A 27,133-nucleotide genomic window follows, 5' to 3' on the forward strand; every position below is an offset into this window, starting at 1 on the left:
TGTAAACTGTCTCTGAAGTGCACTGGATCCACACGCTTATGACTACACTCTGAGCTTTGTAACCGTATACTACTGATGGTATAATGTTGCTTTTTTGTCATTGTATTGTTTGTCTAGATACTGCATACTCAATTGAAAAAAATTCAATTGGCTCCCTTCTGAAGAGTAATGCTAGGTTCATAGATATTTTCCTGCCCCCTTATGTACCTGCTTTGCCCTTATATCTCAGAGAGTCAATGGATTTTCTTAATATGATCAACTACATTCCATGGGAGGAAAGCTACCATATGGCTACAGTGGATGTGGTAGCTTTATACACATCAAATAAATATACAGATGGCCTGGGGGCATGTAAATACTTTTTGAGATTCAGATTCAGAGATTTGAGATCCAGATTCATTAGATTTTTGTAACATACAGGAATGTTCATGGAAATGCTACAGTTTCACCTAACCCATTATGTATTTTTGTTTGACAGCATCTATTATTTACAAAAGAAGGGCATGGCCATGGGCACACCCTTTTCCCCCACCTATGCCAACCTAACGGTGGTAAGCAGAGATGATCTGAATAAAGCGAAACTTACTAATCTTAAAGCACATAATCCTGTGGGTAAGTTATTTTGAAAATGTATTTTTATTCTGTGTGTGATGTCACTGACCATGTCATGAGTGATGCACTACGTGAGATCATAAGCAGTGCATTGTGGGGGCATACATTATAGTTGGCTCAGGTAACTATATTCACTCACGCCCTAAGATAGCTATAACGAGCACCCTTGTCATGCACAGTTTTCTCAGCAATAATTTTCTTGCAAATGTTGCAGTGATAGTATCAAAGATGACATAGATGGTGTCATCAGGCCACAGGACCTGTCTGTATCAGTGGATCTGTGAGTGGGTACATGAGTGACTGAGTGTGTCTAAGGGCCAGATGTAGCACAGTTTTGCAAGTCGCAAATGGCCCGAATCGCTATTTGCGACTGTGCAAAATCGGAAATGGGATGCAAAAATCCCATTTCCGACTCGCAAATAGCGATGCGAGCCGTTACCGACTTGCGAAAATTGCAACCCCATTTTGCAACCCGCAAATAGGAAGTCGCAATTTGCGAGTCGCAAACCATATGCAATTGCAACTCGCAAATTGCGACTAGTCGCAAAAAGCCCAGTTTGCATGTCCCATTTACTACTAACTCAGAGCAGGTGGTAATTATTACCAAAGTATAAAAGGAGACCCAGAAGGCATCTGGGTTATTCAAGATGGCGGAGATATACCTGATATCAGTGAGGAGGAGAGTCCACGCAGCCCAGCAGAGGAGGAGGAGGAGCCCCAGACAGGAGAAGATCTATAGAACAAGGCAGACTCTTTTTCAGCAAACTGAGGAAGAGATATATGACAAATACCGCCTTAGCAGCGCAGCCATACTAGAATTAATTGAATTACTAAAACCACAGCTAGAACGCCAGACTCTGCGCGGCTGCGCCATCCCTACGCATGTGCAAGTGCTATGCTCACTGCACCTCTTGGCCTCAGGGAGCTATCAGGGGGTCATTGCTGTGGCAGGTGGGGTATCTCAAAGTGCACTGTCAAGGTTCCTCAGGGCCTTCCTAGATGCCATACTCACACACATGTCTCACTTCATATACCTAACCAGGAATGAGGCAGAAATTAACAGCACCAAGCTGGACTTTTACCGGATTGCAAACTTTGCCCATGTCATAGGATGTGTAGATGGGACACATATTCAAATATGCCCCCCTGCAAACCTGAAACATCTGTTCCGCAACAGAAAGTGTACCCACTCACTCAATATTCAGGTTGTTTGTGACGCCCATTATGTCATCACCGACATTGTTGCAAAATTTCCAGGCAGTACCCACGACTCCTACATTTTTAGGCACAGTGGGATACACCAACGCCTGGAACGTGGGGAGTTTGGAGACGGATACCTCCTAGGTAGAGCTGCATACACCTTGCAGACATACACACAGGTCACTGTGCACACCAACCAGGACTTTCTAACAGTGTAATGTTTGTGCCCAACAGGTGACAGTGCATATGCTCTACGGCCATGGATAATGACTCCGTTCTTACCACCCAGCAATGATTCAGAGAGGCGATACAACAGTGCACATAAGAGGACCAGGAACATCATGGAACGCACCTTCGGATTACTGAAAGCAAGGTTCAGATGCCTCCACCGCAGTGGAGGTGCCCTCCAGTATACCCCCATTACAGCTTTCAAAATTGTTGTCGCATGCGCCATCCTGCACAATATTGCCAACCGACGTGGGCTACCTCTCACCCCTGCAGACCCAGATTCTGAGGATGAAGAGCAAGAGCAACCACATCGCCATCATGGGGATCGGAGTATAGCAAATCAAGGCAGACTGAGACGGGAACACATCGCAACTCAATACTTTGGAAGGTACGTGTCAACTTCAACCATACTCACCTATTGACCAAATAGTCCATTTGTTAAGTGGAACAAAAAACTATTTCATATGTGCAGAAATACAACTATTTACAATTACTAACTGTTCATGTTCATCAAAATGCAAACCATGGATGGGGCACATTGCTGTCATGTGCCCCAACATCAGGGACAGGGTTCAGTCTATGTCCTACGGCGGCCTCTGCCAGCCTGGCTGGTCCCTGGTGGTTCTGCAGTGCTCTGCCTGGTACTCCCACTCCGGAGCACCCTAGTGTCACTAGGAGAGACACTGCTCACTGTAGAGCCCTCTTCGCTGTCCTGGGGTGTGTCCCCTGTGCCCCTGGACAGATGCCGTGCCTCCATTAAATCAATCACATGTGTGATCCGGCCCAGGCCTCTAGCCACATCCCCTGCAAAATGGCCCATTTCGACAGGCCAGTGGTGTTAACTGCCAGTCTGCCTATTGATGTGGCCATCCTGTCAAGCCTCTGTAGCAGCTGACGGTCCCTGCGCCGCCCACCCTCGCCCTGTGCCAGTAGTCCTGCCACCAGATCCCTCATGGACAGGGCCAGGTCCTCAGTGTTTGTGCCAATCACGTCCAATTTGGAATGGAGCTGCTGCATGCTGGCCTCATTGCTTCTCACAAAGCGGTGCAGCACCCCACTAATATGCCCTAATATATTGTTCTGCAGGTGCTGACCACGGAGCAGCTGTGCCTCGCTGTTGGTGGTAGATGGACGGCCGGACACAGCCTGCAGCCCTGCTCTCCTGAACCTGCGTCGCCTGCGCAGCGGTGGATGCCCTGTGTGCTCTACTGTGGCACTCCTGCCTGTTGCTGGTGCAGCCTCCTGAAACACAGTTGCAGCAGGTGTAGACATCACAGGGATGGTGTTGGTTGTGCAGGTGGGAGGGGTGGCAGCTCCTGTGCTGTCCTCATGGGGCTGGCTGCTGTGGCTTGTGGTGGTGTCTTGTGGGAGACCTGTGGGACATGGGGAACAGACTGTCAGTGTCTACAATCTGTTGCACACTTCCTAATAAACATTTGCCTATGAACTGCCTATTTGACTACATTTCCCATAATGCATCATTTTGGTGTTTGTTACCCTGAAATGGAGCTATCTTGGTTGTGCATGCCCCTGTGTACATGGTGGGTGGGGATATGGCATTGATCGGGGTACAGGCATATCACATGGTACTCACCGGTTGATGTAGTGGGCTCAGAGGTGTCCAGATCTCCTATTCCTGTCACTGCCTCCTGCTCCAGGGTCTCCTCCACCCTTTCTTCCAGGGGTGTGGGTGGTGGTACGGATGATGGTCCCCCTCCTGTGCCTCTCATCTTCCGGAGCCTTTCTGCCACCCTCTCCTTGGTCCGGGAGCGGAGGTCATACCATCGTTTTTTTATCTCTTCCACACTCCTGTGGCTCACCCCCAGGGAGTTCACTTTCTCTGGGATCTCCAGCCAGAATTGTTTCTTGGTTGCTTCTGGCACATTGAGGGCTGCCTTTCCGAAGAGTTCATCATAGTGCTGACAGCATTCTTCTGTCAGCACCTCCAGCTCCTTCTCAGAGAATTTGAGTTGTTGTTTTCTAGGTGTTTCAGCCATTGTAGCTGCTGTTCCTCCTGTTTGCAGTTCAGCAGTTAAAAATGGGTGTGGTCCTCCCTCCTCCCAGGTGTATTAGTAAACTTCCTGGCTGTGATGTCATCATCATGTGCCAGGAAGTGTTTCCAGAGTGTTCTGGAGTGGTTTCTGGAGTGTTCTGCAGCACCTGCAATCAATTTACATGCAACTCGCAATTTGCGACACCCACTCGCAAATTGCGAGTCCGTTTTTTGCGCGGCTGCAAACAGCGACCTCGCAGAAAGCGGACTCGCTATCTGCGTTGCGACTCCGGGTGCGAGTCGCAAATTGTACACGGACATTGTACCTGAATTCCTATTAGCGACACGCAAATTGCGAGTCGCACATGCTCGCAAATTGCAAGTTGCTAAATTTTTTGTACCTACATCTGGCCCTAAATGTGGTATGTGAGTATATGAGTGGGTGTATGAGTGTCTGAGTGGTGTGTGTGAGTGGTCACATGAGTCTCTGAGTGCATGAATGAGTGAATGAATTAGTGTATGAATGAGTCTGTTAATGTTTTTTAAATGTATTTTTGCTTTTTAGTGATTGTTTGAGAATGTAACTGTATATTCACAAATATTGTTAAATGCTTGCAAATATTCTCAAATATTCAAATTATTTGAAACTAGCGCTTTGACCCTCAAGCACCCCTAAATCACACCCCTGGGTTCAGGGTACCTCCACCCTCACCTCTTATGCACCTTTTCATTTTGTTTTTCAGCCTCGGAGACCATGTCCCTAGACCATGAAAAGGTGGTTGCAACTTTCTGTTCAGGTTGTGGCCAGTCAATAACAGCACTTCTGTTCACACATGTATTGGTGAACATCCGCAAATTGTTCATGATCTCAGATATACAAATTTGGATTTTCTTTAATTTCTTGCAAACTATTGAATGGATTTACACCAAATAACCAAAAACACAATCTGCAGTGTAAAATCTAACTTTATATAAAATTTTGTGTAATTCCATTCAGCCGTCCGGGCTGTAGTTGTGTTTAAAACTCCTTTGGGAATTACCATGGGAAACTCACATTTTTTGACTCCCCATTTTTCTCAGCCCCTGCTTGAAGGATCACCCCAAAGCTTCCCATGCACAACACTGGAACTCTTTTTGGGGAAAATTTTGTGAAGATCTATCAAATGACACTAAAGATATAGGCAAGTCAAAAAAGGCTTTTTTTATGGAATCATGGTCCTAACTATAACTACATACTAGCTACCGCTAGTAGGTGTTATATCTCTCTCTCTCTCTCTCTCTCTATATATATATATATATATATATATATATATATATATATATATATGTGTGTGGATATATATGTTTTGTAATCTGACAAGGCATTGAAGTGCTTTTTCTTCCAGTAGCACACTACTCCAGAACATATATATTTATATACACACACACACACACACACACACACACCCTTGTATTGTATATACTTAAAAGGCAATGTAAAAGCATGCACTCTGAAAGGCAAAGGCTTGCACTGTACAGGCAATGCATGGTAAAGTCTTTGAGTTGTAAGGGGTGTGTGGTAAAGGCATTTCGTTGTAATGCCTACATTGTGAAGGCTACTTCCCATATCAACTTGCTGGCTCAAGGGTCCATGAAGACCACCGGGCACACACACCATCATTTGGGGGAAGTGTATAACATTTTAATTTAGGGTCCCAGGAATGGGAACCTGGAAAACCACAAGTACTTGCCACTGCCCAGTAAGATGGGGTCCCTCAAGTCATTTATGACTTCAGGATGGAGCTGCACATGTCCCCTACCTATGTTGTCTTTTAAAACTAAAACATCTACTGACCCCGTATGGTCAGGCCCACCCTAGGGAGGCGGCTAATTAAAAAAATAGCATCCCACCCTTTTTTTAATTTGTTCCCACTGTACTGTAAAAAATATTTTTGTAATATTTTGGGCGTAAGGCCTAGAGGGTTCGTGTTTCCCTAACATCCCCCCTCATTTTGCTTGGATTCACTTTTCGTGACACAGACCAGGTCTGGAGTCCTAAAATGGCTGCCTAACACCTTGGTTGGTACTAAAAACAGCCAGACAGATCTTATCTTTTCAGCTGCTTGTCCTTTGTGAGACCCATAGCAACAGCTATTGTTGTAAATTGGGTGTCTAGTTGGTAGAGGTATACACCCTTGTCTAATGAGGGGCCACAATCCTAGTCAGGGTAAATCACACACATTCCAAATTATCCTATGCTCACCCTCTGGTAGCTTGGCACAGAGCAGGCAGGCTTAACTTAGAAGGCAATGTGCAAAGCCTTTGTGCAATAACTCATACAGTAACACAGTTGAAAGGACAACAAAAATACACCACACAGGTTTAGAAAAATATATAATATTTATCTGAATAAAATAAGATAAAAATTAGATAAATCCAATATGCACCCGTCAAGATATAGCTTCTTAAAGGTATCAAATAGTCTCAGTTCTAAAGAAACAGTGGTTGTATTCTTGTAACACATAATACCTGGGATTCATGTAAAATAACGATACTGGGCCACAGAGGAGAAGATGCGTTAAAAAACAAGGCACTGCATCAGATTTTCAGTCGTAGCACAGACAATGCATTGTTTCTTTCCACCCTAATTCGTTGATTTCCAGGAACGCAGCCTTGGTTCCTCACTGTGATTTGGGGGTATTTTGACTCCCAGGGACGATTCGTAGAAAATTCTGGTCAGGCTAATAGAAGGAACAGGCTCTGTGCAGATCCGGCAGGTGATGTGGCAAAATTTCAGCCGCAAGGCAGGCGCTGCATTGATTTCTGCAGGCACTACATCGATTTTCCGATGCACGAGGATTTCCTGAAGGGGTGAAGTCTTGTTGGCCCTGAGACTTCAGAAATAGAAGGCAAGCTCAATCCAAGCCCTTGAAGAACACTTTAGACGGAAGGCAAAGTCCATCCAGAAGAATTAGGAACACCAGGCAGCAGGGCAACAATCAAGAGAGCAGCCCTTCAACAAAGCAGTCCACATGAGTCCTTTGGGCAGCCAGTCAGTCTCTCTGACAGAGTCCAGATGTAGGTCCAGAAGTGTCTGATTTGGTGGGGTCAGAGATCCAGTTTATATACTTTAAAATGTAGTTGAAGTGGGGGAAACTTTAAAGAGTGGTTTTGAACTGCACATGCTCCCCTTTCAGCCCAGTCCTGTCTGCTAGGATCCCTGTGGCAGTTATCAGTCCTTCGTGTGAGGGCATGCCACTGCCTTTGAATTGTAAGAGAGAACCCCTCCACCCTTCCTGCCCAGGGAGACTCATTAAGTTATTAAGTATGCAGATGAATGCAGATAAGATTGAGTGTCCTGTGTTTATGGCTGTCTGGGTGGAATGCACAAGGGGAGGTGTCAACCAGCATAGACCAGATGCGGATTGGAGACATGATGTTAGGCACAGATAGTAGTAAGTGCAGAGAAATGCCCATGTTCTAAACGTGTTTTGATTGAATGGTCAATGCAAAGGGGAAGTAACCTAGACTTCAGCGGTAAATAGATAATTTAAGAAATCTCTGTGTACAAATAGTGTAACATCAAAGAAATTTTATTACATCATATCATTCTTTGAACATGTTATTCTAGACATTTGCATGTAAATTTATTTTGTACATGTCATTCTGTATATCAAAATTGCATTTGTCTAGTTAGGTGCTCCCAATATGAACAGTGAAAGTGCTGCGGTGCAAGTGTGTGAAGGTGATATATACAGTGTGTGAAAAAGTGGGGCTGCTCCTTCCAGATCAGAATCTACCACTTAAAAATAAATGAGGGCAGTTTTAATGCTAGTCTATGAAAGGAGCAGGCCTCACAAAAGTGGAAAACAAATTTGTCAGTTTTTCACTACGAGGACATGTAAAATACTTAAGTACATGTCCTGCCTTTTACTTACATAGCATCCTGCCCTATTGGTTACCTAGGTCCTACATTAGGGGTGACATATATAGAAAAATTAGAGTTTAAGTCTTGGCAAGTAGTTGTAAATACCAAGTCAAGGTGGCTGTAAAATTGCACATACCGGCCTTGCAATGGCAGGCCTTAGACATGGTTAAGGGGCTACTTATGTGGGTGGCATAAGGAGTGCTTAAGGCCACTAGTAGCATTTAATTTACTGGCTCTGGGCACATGTAGTGCACTTTAATAGGGACTTACAAGTAAAGTAAATATGTCAGTTGGGTATGAGCCAATGTTACCATGTTTTTAGGGAGAGCGCAAATGTACTTTAGCACTGCTTAGCAGTGGTAAAGTGTTCAGACTCCCAAAACCAACAGAAATGAGGTTGGAAAAAGAGGAGGAGGAAGGCAAAAAGTTTGAGGTGACCCTTCAGGGAGGGCCATTTTCCAACAGTTATCTGTACATTTTGAAACTTAATTTCTCAAAATCTATCAGACGGATTTATAGCAAATCACAAAAATCAATGCTGGGTAAAGATCTAGCTTTTTTTCCAAATGCTCAAATGTTCAGCCATTTCTCTTATAGCATTTTCTAAGACTCCTATGGGAAATTGTATGGGGATAACATGGGGACCAAGGAAAGGGGAGTTGCTTTTCCCCCATGCAATATTCATAAGCATTTTTGGCAGTACACAGTAAAAGGAAGAACATAGTTAGACCAAAGTTGGAAGGAAGTTAGATCTTTACGTTACTGTAAATTCATTCAGACGCTTCTGAGAAAATCTAATTGAAAGAGGTCATGAAGAGATTAAAAGGGAAAATTGGTCACACAAAAGTACAAGTGTATTCCCATGGTACCGTAAATTAAAAAATACAGTGATCTGATTCATTAAGAGATGTTTTCCCCATTTTTCTATTCGGTCCAACAGTATCAGTACCTGTCCAGAATGGCTGAGTGATCTAATTGGCTGGACGGAACATGAAGAAAAATGAGGCATCCACCATTACCATACACTCGGTCACAATCCTCATATCTGGAAATTAGAGTTGCAAAAATGTACAAGGTAGCAGAGTAAGGTTATCTAGGCCCTGGAGCTTCTAATGTGAAGCAGAGAGACACGCCCCATGGCCATTATAAAAAAAATATTTGCAGTGGGTACCACAGTACTCACACAGGACCCAGCAAAGCTGCCCCCCCCCCCCCCTTTTAGGACCCCTCCTGTAATTTTGTGGCTTTGGATGATAAATTTTGCAGCTGAGAAATGCAAAATTTGCAGCCCAAAACCTTATAATTCACAGTATTTTCATGGTAGGTAGAAATTGTGCCTGCCACACAAATATTACACTGCCTGTGCTGTGTCACTCCTGGAGAATGTGAGAGAACGTAACAATCTGTAACCTTGTGGAGTCTCCTGCAGCACAGTGCCTCGAATTGGAGGTTGTCTGATGCCTCAAAGTGCTGAACAATATAAAAAACCTGCACTTTCTGAAATCGGACAACCTGTGTTCCTTGGGAGGTTATAAGGGGGGACAGAAGAGCAGGGAAAGGGTCAAAGATGTCTAGAGAGGGGTGGGAGAGCCAGAGGAGTCATGGGAGGAGGGCAACAAGAGTAGAGTTGCAGCGCCTCAGAAGAGTGGGTGTGGCAAATGAGCGGGAATGGGGCCAAAGGATCTTGGACCATGTTTGCTATATATATAAAAAAATAAATAAAAATAATAGGTGACATGGGGGAGGTTAGAGAAGGATTTGAGTTAGGTCCAAGTGGCTGCAGAGCTGGTATGAGTCACAGGCAAATTGCACAGAAGGCCTGCTAGCCTGTTGCCTCACTTTCTTTTTCCTGTTTCAAGGCAGCCAGAGGTAGTAAAGAGATGGTCAGTTTCATTAAAATTTTGTAGGCACTTTGGTAAAAATACCAGGATTTTTACAAAATGCTGATTATGTGATTTTATTGCAAATCATGAAATTGCATAGTCCTGAAGGGTCAGACTTATGTTACCATGGGACTCCTTGGAAACCTTGTTACCTGGAGACCACATCAATACAGTGTAAGTATGCTTGACTCATGCAGCACTCTGTAATTGGTTTCTATGGGTCCCACAGAAGTACCTTGGTATTCCTCTATGGTATTTACAAAGCTCCAGAAATGGTTATTTGTGGTGCTTTGTAAAAAAAAGTAACTCAGCAAATTGTGCTGCTTCATGGAACTTTGCATCAGATAAGCGTTCCATGGTTGGAGCAGCAATCCCATTCATCCACCATTGGATTTTGACACAAACTTATATCTACAAACAGTTGGGCTTGAACCAAAGTAGCGTGCCTGCTTGAGGCTGGTATAGTGAGGAGAAATGTCTTTATTTCTCCTAGCTAGCCTCTAAGGATAATTTTGGTTTAGGAATGGACAAAGTACACCAGTGCAGGGAGAGACCTGAACAAAGCCATTTCTATCAAGAAATGTTGCAGTTTGCTCTTTCCCATTTATGCAAAACAGTGCAGCAACTTTACATGCTGCCCTGCGTTATGTTTTGTCATTGAGATTCTGACCCTAGTTTTCACAGTCACATGATGCCTTTAAACTGCCCCACCTAAGTAACTAACACCCGCTCATCCTTATATGTAGTTTACAGCAACATATTTGGTGCACAACTCTGAACCTCACTTCATTAACCCCTTCGCTGCCAGGCCTTTTCCCCCTCCTGTGCCGGGCCTTTTTTTGCCTATTTGGGGCAGTTTGTGCTTAGGCCCTCATAACTTTTTGTCCACATAAGCTAACCAAGCCAAATTTGCGTCCTTTTTTTCCAACATCCTAGGGATTCTAGAGGTACCCAGACTTTTTGGGTTCCCTTGAAGGAGGCCAAGAAATTGGCCAAAATACAGTGAAAATTTCGTTTTTTTCAAATAAATTGGAAAAAGTGGCTGCAGAAGAAGGCTTGTGGTTTTTCCCCTGAAAATGGCATCAACAAAGGGTTTGCGGTGCTAAACTCAGCAGCTTCCCAGATTTCAGGAACAGGCAGACTTGAATCAGAAAACCCAATTTTTCAACACAATTTTGGCATTTTACTGGGGCATACCCCATTTGTGCAATTTGTTGTGCTTTCAGCCTCCTTCCAGTCAGTGACAGGAATGGTCATGAAACCAATGCTGGATCCCAGAAACCTAAACATTTCTGAAAAGTAGACAAAATTCTGAATTCAGCAAGGGGTCATTTGTGTAGATCATACAAGGGTTTCCTACAGAAAATAACAGCTGAAAAAGAAAAATATTGAAATTGAGGTGAAAAAACCATCAATTTTTCTCTACGTTTTACTCTGTAACTTTTCCCTGCAATGTCAGATTATCGAAAGCAGTATACCGTTACGTCTTCTGGACTCCTCTGGTTGCGGGGATATATAGGGTTTGTAGGTTCATCAAGAACCCGAGGAACCCAGAGCCAATAAATGAGCTGCACCCTGCAGTGCGTTTTCATTCTATACCGGGTATACAGCAATTCATTTGCTGAAATATAAGGAGTAAAAAATTGCTATCAAGAAAACCTTTGCATTTCCAAAAAGGGCACAAGATAAGGTGTTGAGGAGCAGTGGTTATTTGCACATCTCTGAATTCCGGGGTGACCATAGTAGCACGTGAATTACAGGGAATTTCTCAAATAGATGTCTTTTTTACACACACTCCTATATTTGGAAGGAAAAAATGTAGAGAAAGACAAGGGGCAATAGTACTTGTTTTGCTAATCTATGTTCCCCCAAGTCGCCCGATAAAAATGGTACCTCACTTGTGTGGGTAGGCCTAGCACCCGCGACAGGATATGCCCCAAAACACAACGTGGACACATCACAGAAAACAGAGCTGTTTTTAGCAAAGTGACTACCTGTAGATTTTGGCCTCTAGCTCAGCCGCCACCTAGGGAAACCTACCAAACCTGTGCATTTCTGAAAACTAGAGACCTAGGGGAATCCAAGGAGGGGTGACTTCTGTGGCTCGGACCAGGTTCTGTTACCCAGAATCCTTTGCAAACCTCAAAATTTTGCTAAAAAAACACATGTTCCTCACATTTCTGTGGCAGAAAGTTCTGGAATCTGAGAGGAGCCACAAATTTCCTTCCACCCAGCGTTCCCCTACGTCTCCCGATAGAAATGATACCTCACTTGTGTGGGTAGGCCTAGCACCCGCGACAGGATATGCCCCAAAACACAACGTGGACACATAACAGAAAACAGAGCTGTTTTTAGCAAAGTGACTACCTGTAGATTTTGGCCTCTAGCTCAGCCGCCACCTAGGGAAACCTACCAAACCTGTGCATTTCTGAAAACTAGAGACCTAGGGGAATCCAAGGAGGGGTGACTTGTGTGGCTCGGACCAGGTTCTGTTACCCAGAATCCTTTGCAAACCTCAAAATTTGGCTAACAAAACACATGTTCCTCACATTTCTGTGGCAGAAAGTTCTGGAATCTGAGAGGAGCCACAAATTTCCTTCCACCCAGCGTTCCCCCACGTCTCCCGATAAAAATGATACCTCACTTGTGTGGGTAGGCCTAGAGCCCGCGACAGGATATGCCCCAAAACACAACGTGGACATATCACAGAAAACAGAGCTGTTTTTAGCAAAGTGACTACCTGTAGATTTTGGCCTCTAGCTCAGCCGCCACCTAGGGAAACCTACCAAACCTGAGCATTTCTGAAAACTAGAGACCTAGGGGAATCCAAGGAGGGGTGACTTGCGGGGCTCGGACCAGGTTCTGTTACCCAGAATCCTTTGCAAACCTCAACATTTGGCTAAAAAAACACATGTTCCTCACATTTCTGTGGCAGAAAGTTCTGGAATCTGAGAGGAGCCACAAATTTCCTTCCACCCAGCGTTCCCCCACGTCTCCCGATAAAAATGATACCTCACTTGTGTGGGTAGGCCTAGCGCCCGCGACAGGATATGCCCCAAAACACAACGTGGACATATCACAGAAAACAGAGCTGTTTTTAGCAAAGTGACTACCTGTAGATTTTGGCCTCTAGCTCAGCCGCCACCTAGGGAAACCTACCAAACCTGTGCATTTCTGAAAACTAGAGACCTAGGGGAATCCAAGGAGGGGTGACTTGCGGGGCTCGGACCAGGTTCTGTTACCCAGAATCCTTTGCAAATCTCAAAATTTGGCTAAAAAAACACATGTTCCTCACATTTCTGTGGCAGAAAGTTCTGGAATCTGAGAGGAGCCACTAATTTCCTTCCACCCAGCGTTCCCCCACGTCTCCCGATAAAAATGATACCTCACTTGTGTGGGTAGACCTAGCGCCCGTGACAGGATATGCCCCAAAACACAACGTGGACATATCACAGAAAACAGAGCTGTTTTTAGCAAAGTGACTACCTGTAGATTTTGGCCTCTAGCTCAGCCGGCACCTAGGGAAACCTACCAAACCTGTGCATTTCTGAAAACTAGAGACCTAGGGGAATCCAAGGAGTGGTGACTTGTGTGGCTCGGACCAGGTTCTGTTACCCAGAATCCTTTGCAAACCTCAAAATTTGGCTAAAAAAACACATGTTCCTCATATTTCTGTGGCAGAAAGTTCTGGAATCAGAGAGGAGCCACAAATTTCCTTCCACCCAGCGTTCCCCCACGTCTCCCGATCAAAATGATACCTCACTTGTGTGGGTAGGCCTAGCGCCCGCGACAGGATATGCCCCAAAACACAACGTGGACACATCACAGAAAACAGAGCTGTTTTTAGCAAAGTGACTACCTGGAGATTTTGGCCTCTAGCTCAGCCGCCACCTAGGGAAACCTACCAAACCTGTACATTTCTGAAAACTAGAGACCTAGGGGAATCCAAGGAGGGGTGACTTGTGTGGCTCGGACCAGGTTCTGTTACCCAGAATCCTTTGCAAACCTCAAAATTTGGCTAAAAAAACACATGTCCCTCACATTTCTGTGGCAGAAAGTTCTGGAATGTGAGAGGAGCTACAAATTTCCTTCCACCCAGTGTTCCCCCAAGTCTCCCGATAAAAATGATACCTCACTTGCGTGGGTAGGCCTAGCGCCGGCGACAGGAAACACCCCAAAGCGCAACGTGGACACATCCTAAATTTTGGAAAAAAACAGAGGTGTTTTTTGCGAAGTGCCTACCTGTAGATTTTGGCCTCTAGCTCAGCCGGCACCTAGGGAAACATACCAAACCTGTGCATTTCTGAAAACTAGAGACCTAGGGGAATCCAAGGAGGGGTGACTTGCGGGGCTCGGACCAGGTTATGTTACCCAGAATCCTTTGCAAACCTCAAAATTTGGCTAAAAAAACACATGTTCCTCACATTTCTGTGGCAGAAAGTTCTGGAATCTGAGAGGAGCCACAAATTTCCTTCCACCCAGCGTTCCCCCACGTCTCCCGATAAAAATGATACCTCACTTGTGTGGGTAGGCCTAGCGCCCGCGACAGGATATGCCCCAAAACACAACGTGGACACATCACAGAAAACAGAGCTGTTTTTAGCAAAGTGACTACCTGGAGATTTTGGCCTCTAGCTCAGCCGCCACCTAGGGAAACCTACCAAACCTGTACATTTCTGAAAACTAGAGACCTAGGGGAATCCAAGGAGGGGTGACTTGTGTGGCTCGGACCAGGTTCTGTTACCCAGAATCCTTTGCAAACCTCAAAATTTGGCTAAAAAAACACATGTCCCTCACATTTCTGTGGCAGAAAGTTCTGGAATCTGAGAGGAGCTACAAATGTCCTTCCACCCAGCGTTCCCCCAAGTCTCCCGATAAAAATGATACCTCACTTGCGTGGGTAGGCCTAGCGCCGGCGACAGGAAACACCCCAAAGCGCAACGTGGACACATCCTAAATTTTTGAAAAAAACAGAGGTGTTTTTTGCGAAGTGCCTACCTGTAGATTTTGGCCTCTAGCTCAGCCGGCACCTAGGGAAACCTACCAAACCTATGCATTTCTGAAAACTAGAGACCTAGGGGAATCCAAGGAGGGGTGACTTGCGGGGCTCGGACCAGGTTCTGTTACCCAGAATCCTTTGCAAACCTCAAAATTTGGCTAAAAATACACATGTTACTCACATTTCTGTGGCAGAAAGTTCTGGAATCAGAGAGGAGCCACAAATTTCCTTCCACCCAGCGTTCCCCCACGTCTCCCGATCAAAATGATACCTCACTTGTGTGGGTAGGCCTAGCGCCCGCGACAGGATATGCCCCAAAACACAACGTGGACACATCACAGAAAACAGAGCTGTTTTTAGCAAAGTGACTACCTGGAGATTTTGGCCTCTAGCTCAGCCGCCACCTAGGGAAACCTACCAAACCTGTACATTTCTGAAAACTAGAGACCTAGGGGAATCCAAGGAGGGGTGACTTGTGTGGCTCGGACCAGGTTCTGTTACCCAGAATCCTTTGCAAACCTCAAAATTTGGCTAAAAAAACACATGTCCCTCACATTTCTGTGGCAGAAAGTTCTGGAATGTGAGAGGAGCTACAAATTTCCTTCCACCCAGCGTTCCCCCAAGTCTCCCGATAAAAATGATACCTCACTTGCGTGGGTAGGCCTAGCGCCGGCGACAGGAAACACCCCAAAGCGCAACGTGGACACATCCTAAATTTTGGAAAAAAACAGAGGTGTTTTTTGCGAAGTGCCTACCTGTAGATTTTGGCCTCTAGCTCAGCCGGCACCTAGGGAAACCTACCAAACCTGTGCATTTCTGAAAACTAGAGACCTAGGGGAATCCAAGGAGGGGTGACTTGCGGGGCTCGGACCAGGTTATGTTACCCAGAATCCTTTGCAAACCTCAAAATTTGGCTAAAAAAACACATGTTCCTCACATTTCTGTGGCAGAAAGTTCTGGAATCTGAGAGGAGCCACAAATTTCCTTCCACCCAGCGTTCCCCCACGTCTCCCGATAAAAATGATACCTCACTTGTGTGGGTAGGCCTAGCGCCCGCGACAGGATATGCCCCAAAACACAACGTGGACACATCACAGAAAACAGAGCTGTTTTTAGCAAAGTGACTACCTGGAGATTTTGGCCTCTAGCTCAGCCGCCACCTAGGGAAACCTACCAAACCTGTACATTTCTGAAAACTAGAGACCTAGGGGAATCCAAGGAGGGGTGACTTGTGTGGCTCGGACCAGGTTCTGTTACCCAGAATCCTTTGCAAACCTCAAAATTTGGCTAAAAAAACACATGTCCCTCACATTTCTGTGGCAGAAAGTTCTGGAATCTGAGAGGAGCTACAAATGTCCTTCCACCCAGCGTTCCCCCAAGTCTCCCGATAAAAATGATACCTCACTTGCGTGGGTAGGCCTAGCGCCGGCGACAGGAAACACCCCAAAGCGCAACGTGGACACATCCTAAATTTTTGAAAAAAACAGAGGTGTTTTTTGCGAAGTGCCTACCTGTAGATTTTGGCCTCTAGCTCAGCCGGCACCTAGGGAAACCTACCAAACCTATGCATTTCTGAAAACTAGAGACCTAGGGGAATCCAAGGAGGGGTGACTTGCGGGGCTCGGACCAGGTTCTGTTACCCAGAATCCTTTGCAAACCTCAAAATTTGGCTAAAAATACACATGTTACTCACATTTCTGTGGCAGAAAGTTCTGGAATCTGAGAGGAGCCACAAATTTCCTTCTACCCAGCGTTCCCCTAAGTCTCCCGATAAAAATTATACCTCACTTGTGTGGGTAGGACTAGCGCCCACGAAAGGAAAGGGCCCAAAACACAACGTGGACACATCACATTTTTTTATAAAAAGCAGTGCCTACCTGTGGATTTTGGCCTGTAGCTCAGCCGACACCTGAGGAAACCTAGCAAACCAGTGCATTTTTTAAATCTAGAAACCCAGGGGAATCCAAGATGGGGTGACTTGCGGGGCTCTGACCAGGTTATGTTACCCAGAATCCTTTGCAAACATCACAATTTGGCCCAAAAAACACTTTTTCCTCTCATTTCGGTGACAGAAAGTTCTGGAATCTGAGAGGAGCCACAAATTTCCTTCCACCCAGCGTTCCCCTAAGTCTCTCGATAAAAATGGTACATCACTTCTGTGGGTAGGCCTAGCGCCCACAAAAGGAAATGGCCCAAAACACAACGTGGACACAACATATTTTTTCACAGAAAACAGAGGTGTTTTTTGCAAGGTGCCTACCTGTGGTGTTTGGCCTGTAGCTCAGCCGGCCCCGGGGGGGGGGGGGGCAGAAATGCCCTAAAATAAATTTGCCCCCCCAACCCCCACCCTCCCCCGCCGGGAGCGACCCTTGCCTACGGGGTCGCTCCCCCTGCGTGACATTGGCACCAAAAAACAAATCCCCGGTGCCTAGTGGTTTCTGCCCCCTTAGGGGCAGGTTGACCTAAACTCAGCCAATCTGCCCCCAAGGGGGGCAGAAATGGCCTAAATACAATTTGTCCCCCAGGGGAGCGACTTTTGCCTGATGGGTCGCTCCCCATCTCTAAAAAAAAAAAAAAAAAGAAAAAAAAAAAGAAAAAAAAGAAAAATTCCCCAGAGGTTTCTGCCCCCTGCCCCCCGGGGGGGCAGAAATGGCCTAAAATAAATTTGCCCCCCAACACCCACCCCCCCCCGGTAGCGACCCTTGCCTACGGGGTCGCTCCCCCTGCGTGACATTGGCGCCAAAAAACAAATCCCCGGTGCCTAGTGGTTTCTGCCCCCTTGGGGGCAGGTTGACCTAAACTCAGCCAATCTGCCCCCAAGGGGGGGCAGAAATGGCCTAAATACAATTTGTCCCCCAGGGGAGCGACTTTTGCCTGATGGGTCGCTCCCCATCTCTAAAAAAAAAAACAAAGAAAAAAAAGAAAAATTCCCCTGGCGCCTAGAGGTTTCTGCCCCCCGGGGGGGCAGAAATGGCCTAAAATAAATTTGCCCCCCCAACCCCCCCCCCCCCCGGGAGCGACCCTTGCCTACGGGGTCGCTCCCCCTGTGTGACATTGGCGCCAAAAAACAAATCCCCGGTGCCTAGTGGTTTCTGCCCCCTTGGGGCAGATTGACCTAAAATTGGCCAATCTGCCCCCAGGGGGGCAGAAATGGTCTAAATACAATTTGCCCCCCCAGGGGAGCGACCCTTGCCTGATGGGTCGCTCCCCATCTCTAAAAAAAGAAACAACAAAAAAAAAAAACACAAAAAAAAAATTGCCCTGCCGCCTAGAGTGTTCTGCCCCCCCCCCCCCGGGGGCAGTTCGGCCTAATAATAGGCCGATCTGTCCCCCGGGGGGGCAGAAATGGCCTAAAATAAATTTGCCCCCCCAACCCCCACCCCCCCCCCCCGGAGCGACCCTTGCCTACGGGGTCGCTCCCCCTGCGTGACATTGGCGCCAAAAAACAAATCCCCGGTGCCTAGTGGTTTCTGCCCCCTTGGGGGCAAATTGACCTAAAATTGGCCAATCTGCCCCCAGGGGGGCAGAAATGGTCTAAATACAATTTGCCCCCCCAGGGGAGCGACCCTTGCCTGATGGGTCGCTCCCCATCTCTAAAAAAAGAAACAACAAAAAAAAAAAACACCAAAAAAAAATTGCCCTGGCGCCTAGAGTGTTCTGCCCCCCCCCGGGGGCAGTTCGGCCTAATAATAGGCCGATCTGTCCCCCGGGGGGGCAGAAATGGCCTAAAATAAATTTGCCCCCCCAACCCCCACCCCCCCCCGGGAGCGACCCTTGCCTACGGGGTCGCTCCCCCTGCGTGACATTGGCGCCAAAAAACAAATCCCCAGTGCCTAGTGGTTTCTGCCCCCTTGGGGGCAGATTACCTAAAATTGGCCAATCTGCCCCCAGGGGGGCAGAAATGGTCTAAATACAATTTGCCCCCCCAGGGGAGCGACCCTTGCCTGATGGGTCGCTCCCCATCTCTAAAAAAAGAAACAACAAAAAAAAAAAACACAAAAAATAATTGCCCTGGCGCCTAGAGTGTTCTGCCCCCCCTCCGGGGGCAGTTCGGCCTAATAATAGGCCGATCTGTCCCCCGGGGGGGCAGAAATGGCCTAAAATAAATTTGCCCCCCCAACCCCCACCCCCCCCCCCGGGAGCGACCCTTGCCTACGGGGTCGCTCCCCCTGCGTGACATTGGCGCCAAAAAACAAATCCCCGGTGCCTAGTGGTTTCTGCCCCCTTGGGGGCAGATTGACCTAAAATCGGCCAATCTGCCCCCCAGGGGAGCGACCCTTGCATGATGGGTCGCTCCCCATCTCTAAAAAAAAAAAAAAGAACAAAAAAAAAAAACACAAAAAAAAAATTTGCCCTGGCGCCTAGAGGTTTCTTCCCCCCCTGGGGGCAGATCGGCCTAATAATAGGCCGATCTGCCCCCAGTGGGGGCAGAAAAGGCCTTCCCAAAAAATTGCCCCCCCTAGGAGCGACCCTTGCCAAAGGGGTCGCTTTGTTGCGTGACATTCGCGCGCCAAAACAATCTCCCTGGTGTCTAATGGTTTCTGCCCCCCTTGGGCGCAGATTGGCCTTATCAAAATAGGCCAATCTGCCCCCAAGGGGGGCAGAAATGGCCTAAATATATATTGCCCCGTAGGGGAGCGACCCTTGCCTAAGGGATCGCTCCCACCTAAAAAAAAAGAATTCATCACAAAAAAAAAAAAAAAAAAAAAATGGTCCCTGGTGCCTAGAGGTTTCTGCCCCCCCTGGGGGCAGATCGGCCTAATAATAGGCCAATCTGCCCCCAGGGGGGGCAGAAAAGGCCTTCCTAAAAAAATGCCCCCCTGGGAGCGACCCTTGCCCAAGGGGTCGCTCCCTTTTGCCAATTTCAAGAAAAAAAAAAAATCCCTGGTGTCTAGTGGGGTTTCAAAAGCCGGATTGCAAGCAATCCGGCTTTTGAAACCTGTGAGAGACTTCAAAGGGAAGGAAATACATTTCCTTCCCTTTGAAGCCTCTCGGGGCCTCCCCCATGGGATTGAAAAAGAAATGCAAAAGCATTTCTTGAGCTTCCAGCGCGATGGGGGAGACCCTGTGACTAATCAGCGCGCGCTCGCGCGCTGACGTCACAGGGGGGGTTGGGGGGGTCGGGGGTGGGAGGGGAAGGGCTTCCCCTTCCATCCCTGACTTGGGGGGGTGGGGGGGAACCCCACAGAGGGAGCGAGAGCGCTCCCTCTGGGCTCTGTGCACAGGACGTAATGGTTACGTCCTGGGCACAGCAGCACTGTGCCTCAGGACGTAACCATTACGTCCTGGGCACAGAAGGGGTTAATTGCTTGCTTCATTGGACACAAAGCACAACCTTTAAACACATACATGTAAGTACACAGCAGGAAATCACTCACCATCAAGTGCATTGTGATGGTTGTATGATGGCACCATGCATGCCATCACCACGCATGCCTTTACAACACATTAATTACAAGGCATATGCCTTTGCAACACACATTTTTACACACATATACCTTTACTACACATGCCTTAACAACCAATGAAAATGTAAGCATTTCAGAGTTAATAAAAAACATATATAACAGATAGATAGATGGATAAATAGATAGATAGATAGATAGATAGATAGATAGATAGATAGATAGATAGATAGATAGATAGATAGATAGATAGATAGATAGATAGATAGATGTATATATTACCTTATCAACCCCTTCCCCCAGGCTCAACCACACCTAAATGTTGCTACCCACCCTTAGCCCTACAAAAGCCCTGCCACCCAAATACCCCTACCCACCCTATACCATACAACTACTCCTACCACTCAAATACCCTTACCCACCCTAAACCCCAAAACTACCTTTGCAAACCAAATGCACCTACCCACCCTAAAACCTAAACAACCCAAATTCACCTGTCCACCCTAATTCCTAAAACTCTAAAACTACCATTGCCTCCCAAATACCCTTACCCATCCTAACCCTAAAAATAACCCTGCCAACCAAATGCCTCTACCGACCCTAAATCCTAAAATTACACTTGCTACCCAAATGGCTTTACCTACTATAAAACATAAAAATGTCACTGCCACCCATAAGCACCTACCCAGCCTAAAGAAAAAAAAAATCCTTACCACCAAAATGCCCCATTTACCCTAAAACCTAGAATTACCCTTGTCACCCAAATGTCCTTACCCATCCTAAATCCTTAAAATACCATTGCCACCGAAATGCCCCTACCCACCTTCAATTGTAAAATTACCCTTAAGACCCACATACTCTTACCCACCCTAAACCCTAAAAGTACCCTTACCACCCAAATACCCTTACCCACCCTAAACCCTTAAAATACCCGTGCCACTGAAATGCCCCTACCCACCTTAAACTCAAAAATGATCCTTAAGACCCATATACCCTTACCCACTCTACACCCTAAATGTTCCCTTGCCGTCCAAATGCTGCTAACTAGCCTGAAGCATAAAAATACCTATACCACTAAAATGCCCTTGCCCACCCTAAACCCTAAAAAAAAAATTGTCATCCAATGCCCTTACCCACCATAAGCCCTATAAATCCTTATAATACTCAAATGCCCTTACTCTCCCTAAACCTTAAAAATTAGGGGTGGGTGGAGTTTGCGGCGTCGTGATATGAAGAACTATGCGAAGTTGTACAAAAACTTTCCCACGCTATGCAGAGTTCCAAGACTGGGCAGAGTTCTCTATGGTGCCTGTTTCTGTTGCATTTGATGTCAAACGCAACGCAAAGTACTTACTGGAGTTGAAAATTGTGCATGAATGGCACTACTTGGTCCACAAGTGTGCAGCTATCTTGTTTTTCACTTTGTTTATTGTGCTGGGACTTTTTTCCTTCCCTATTTATATTTGTAATCCTCCACACTCCTAATTAATTAAACCCTCTTTTTTGTTCATTTTATTACTGTCTCTGTCTCTGAATCAGTATTTTTACTTTTTTTTTAAATGTGGTGAGTTTTTTAAACTTTTTGTAGCCACATTGACCACCAGTGCTGGGGCCAGCTGCAGCACCAGTGTGATGAATGTGACAGTGTTTGGAGGGGGAGAACCAGCGGCAGCAGGGACTGACACTGGTAAGTCAGATTGCTCTTGCTCATTGACAATTACTAATATTCTCACTGCATTGGCATTGTTTGTGAATCCCCTGGTTTAGCAGATGCAGTGGGTATTGAGTTCTCATTGGCCTCTTCTCCCTGCAAATCAGCAGACAAAAGCTCATAATGAATGGATGCTACAAATGATGGCTTGACGAAAAAGCAAACAAAGGATGAACGGCTAAAAGAAAGAATGAGTGAATTGGTGTATGAGTGGAACGATGTGTGGGAGAAAGGTAATGATGCATAGGTGAGTGATGGGAGAAGCATGGGTGGGTGAAATGATAGATGAATTGGGTGAAATGGCTAAGAAGATGCCTGAGTGGGTGAAGAGTGGATGGGTAAAAGCTGGTCCTCGGATGAGGAGTGGGTAGATGTTAACAAACAATACATGTGAAAATGGATGGATAAGTGAAAGCAGGGTGTTTGAAAGGGTGGATCCTGGATGTGTGAATTTATAGATGGGCAGGTGGAGAAATATGGTTGGCTGAATGGTGGGTATCAAAGAAGGGTGAATATCACGGATGAATGAAAAGATGAATGTATAATTATTTAGATCAAGAAATAAGGGAGCTGTTGTGGAGAGGGACATGTCTGCTGTTCACCTAATTCACTTGGTTTGCATGGTCATCAATTGCTTGGTTCAAAGTGGGGGTATTTTAATTTTCTGTCTTCTCACTTAACTTACTGTGGTTGAAGCAAGGCAGATATGTATCCTCCCACCCATCATCAAACTTCGCTCCCCATTATTCACCAATGCTACTATGATGTAACTGCAACTTAGCAGTCTACAATATTCTTTTCTGTGCAATGTGTGCATCTGCTTCAGTTAATGCAGCATTTACAAAGTTGTCAATGCACTGCAAACTGAGAAAGGTGTATTTCCCTTCCACTCCATTGCCCACTCTGTCACCTCCAAGTACTTCAGCCCTTTATTCTTTCCAAAGTTCTATCCCAGCCATCCCCAAAAACAAAAATCCATTTTGCCATGTGCCACATTTATGTATAATTTAGTATTTCATGGCTTCCGAAATGGATTCATGCCAGTTAAACTTTTTCCCTTTTGACATTCATCAACTACAGTGAGGCATGTGTGGGAAATAGCTCTGTGACTCATCGTAATCAGCCACATCAAATTCCATTGGCCCTAAGGGACCAGCAATTTACTGCTACTGTGTCACCCTACTTTTAAAAAAAATGTTTGAACAGAGCACTGTTTATCATTTGTCTTTCTTGATCTTTATTTCAGCACATATGGCCATAAAAGCACCTAAAACATTGAAAACATTATTGCAACGTCCATTACATTAAGATTCAGTAAAAACTGTGAACATATATAAATAGTTGCTGGGTAAAAATACAATAAATAAGAAAGACAAACATCCATCCAGGGTCCCAGCAAGAAAACACATTTCCACCATAGTTGCCCCTCTATCTAGAAGCATATATGAATAATCACTGGGTTAAAAACAGTATATTAAAAAAGGGAAACTATTATTCATTTAGGGTCTCATCAGAGAATACTCGTTACAACCACAGTTGCCTGTGTGCGCAGACAGTTTACATAAAGTGGCAAGATTTATTGTAAAAACAGATAATGCTAGCCTTAAAATCTCTTAATCACCACCTTGCCTTCATTCTTGCCCTGTCCTATTCTTTAATCAAAATAATCACTAGGGTGCATGCAAAACAAGTAAGTAAAAAAACCTAATTCCTTAACTATAATTAAGGCTAGTAGTATTACCTTGCCCAATTAGGCAATGGTTAACTACTCTTGCACTATCTGGGTGAGTATCTTAGCTCACTTATGCCAGACACTAAGCAGAAAATAGCTTACTGAATAAACAATGGGCTCTTCAGTGTTTGTTGTGAATATGCATATTGGCACCTGGTAATCCCTAATTCCCAAAGCTAGACAAATGGGCCTTATCCAGCTCCTTTCTCAATACCCTGGGCATACAACAACAATATGATTCACTGTCTCAGGCACAGAGTTACAGACAGGACAAAAAAACGTGTGTGCCATATTTGCGTCAAGAACTACAAAAAGCGTTCAGCAGTAGACAACCATATCTAAAACACAGGTAAAGACTTTTCGTCTTTGGGAGAGTTACAGTATCTAAAAAATCTTCAATCCACGGCACTAGTTTAATTCTGATAAATATTTCGGTTAAATTGCCCTGATTAGCCCTCAATTGTTTATGTTCCAAGATGTGGTGCAAAAATGCCTTCTTTACAGCCTGTTTATCTGAATTACAGATTTGGCCAGCAGGCTCCCAGAATCCCTCGAGCTTCAGCTTCTTACATCAAGTATAAATTGAACGCAGCCAGAGAACTTTTAAGGCTGCATCCAATCTTAGTAAATGGGCTAAACTGGCTCCATACGGGGCCAGTTCGGGAGTGGACCAAATACGAACCTAGTAGGGAAGGGGTTTTAGCTGGACATGGTCTGTCACCCCATTGCAACCCAAATCATAGTGCAGGGAGGTGAGTGGTGTACTTACTGGAACAGATACTCGAGCCCTAAAGAAGTTATTTTCAGCATCCGCTAGGTTATGTGACTTAGGCCCTCATTACAACCGTGGTGGTAAATGGCACCTACCACCATGCTGACAGCAGCCAACACACCATATTATGACCTACACCAAGAAATCCACCACTATACAGACACCCACACAAGTCCGCCAGACCAAAGGTCAGTGATAAACTCGCAAAAGCAAAACCCACACCGTTACGCCAACAGGAAGGAATATGCCCACAGTATCACAACCCGCGAATCAACGAGGCGGTCTTTCAACCTCAGTAAACCATTGGCAGTACACACTTCCATGCTCAAAATACACACACAATTACAAAATACTACCACATTGGACAATTCAAACTACACACACCTGACACATATACACACACCACACCCAAACACTCACACCACTATAAAACACACACCCACATTACCCATAACCCTTTCAATGAAAAAAAAGATTGCCAACAGGGAGAGACACAAGCCAGGAGCACCCACTCAATCTGAGCCACAGCACACCATCACCCATACACCATCCACGCACCTCACAGCACACACCCTAACACATCACCTCACATATCACCCCACACATCCTCACACATATCACTCACACCACATCCATGGCACCCCTTAGACACCCCAGGTTTTCAGAGGAGGAGCTACGGGTCATGGTGGAGGAAATCATCCGGGTAGAGCCCCAGCTATTCGGATCACAGGTGCAGCAGATGTCCATTACAAGGAAGACGGAGCTATGGCGGAGGATCATGGACAGGATCAATGCCGTGGGACAGCACCCGAGAACTAGGGATGACATCAGGAAGAGGTGGAACGGCCTACGTGGGAAGGTGCGTTCCGTAGTTTCAAGACACCAGGTAGCCGTACAGAGGACTGGCGGTGGACCCCCACCTCCTCCCCCACAACTAACAACATGGGAGGAGCAAGTCTTGGCAGTAATGCATCCTGAGGGCCTCATAGGAGTAGCAGGAGGACTGGACTCTGGTAAGTCACATATTAACTACTTTATCCCCCCATCTGCATGCCATCACAAACTCCTACCCCTACCCTCGCCCCTATCACTCCACCACCTCACACATACCCCACCATCACAACCCATCCATCCCAATACCAAGCCCTGCATATAACACCAATGCATGGAACCCCATCACAGACCTGTATGGACACCTATCACCACAGCATGCCGGTAAAGAGACTCACCCAGCCCACAAAATCACCACCAACACAAGGCAAATCACAATCATACAGGGAAACACACCCATGCACAAGATGGCACATGCAGATACACTAACACTGCATTTGCATCCCCAGAGGACCCCTACTCAACGTCACCGGAGAGGAGGTGCCAGCTACATCCAGTCCCCCCTGAAGATGCCCACAGTGATAACAACAGCTCTGCACACCTGGATCAGGATGACCAACCTGGCCCATCAGGGACCTCGGGACAGTCGGTTACCCTGCCACAGTCCCAACCCCCCACAGAGTCTCCCCCATCAGGAAACACCAGCACAGTACCCACCCAGCGGGCCCATGCCACTGTCCCCAGGACATGTCAATCAGCAGTGTGTCCACCACTACAGGGACCCCAGGCAACTCCACAAACACAGGACGATCAGGGACCTGGGGTCAGTGGCAGTGGGCACCTGGTTCAGAGGACAGAGGCACAGGACAACAGGGAAGCTGGGAGGACTGCTGCATGACAGGGGGAGGACAGGCCCAGGGAACCCACTCTCCAAGAGGCACTGGGAGCATACCACCATTCCCAGGAGACCATGGGCCAGATACTGGCCAAGTTGCAGGAGACCCAGCGGCTGCAGGAGGGACAGTACCTGGGAATCAGGGAGGACCTCAAACACATCTACACCACCCTGGTCACCATTGCAGGGGTGCTAGCTGACATGGCCAACACCATGAGGGAGGCGGTGGCACACCAACGGGCCCCTGACACTAGCCAAACCGATGAACAGCCTTCCACCTCCACCGGCGCTAGTGGACAGGAGGCCCTGCCACAGGAACAACTGGCCACCAGCACCCCACCCCCTGGAGAAGGAGAACCACCACACAAACGGTCCCTGCGATCCAGGCAGAAGCCAGAGAACATTGCCAAGACAACCGCTAGGAAATAAGACTCTCCTGATTGTCACCCTTCTGTCCCACTCTGTCACCCTGTCCACCTTGAAATGCCATTACTATCCTTCCTATGCCCCATTGGACAATGCACCTGTGATACCAAGAGACTGGACTCTACCCTGGACTTTCCTCCACCATCAGCCCAGCACATTGCACATTGCCCTCTCCTTCTGAGCACGTAAATAAACACCCTTGGAACAAACACTACTCTGGAGTCTGTTAAATGATTCAAATAAGTATTAGTTCAACATTATCAAAGCATTGCAAGTCAAATGTACAGTTAAATATACTTTGGAATGACCTTTGGTGGGTAGCAGTACACATAGCAGGAGCCAGAGTGGGGCACAGAGATCTGATAATAGAGATGCCAACGGGTATAGTCAGTGGCCATAGACATAGGGAAACAGGCTGCCATGTAAAATGTCCCTCTACCCTGAACTTTCCTCCACCATCACCCCAGCCCCTTGCACGTACCCCCATACTATTTAGCACAAAAAATAAACACCATTGAAACATAAGCCATACTGGAGTC

This window comes from Pleurodeles waltl, chromosome 5 (assembly GCF_031143425.1).
Source record: "Pleurodeles waltl isolate 20211129_DDA chromosome 5, aPleWal1.hap1.20221129, whole genome shotgun sequence".
Classification (NCBI taxonomy): Eukaryota; Metazoa; Chordata; class Amphibia; order Caudata; family Salamandridae; genus Pleurodeles; species Pleurodeles waltl.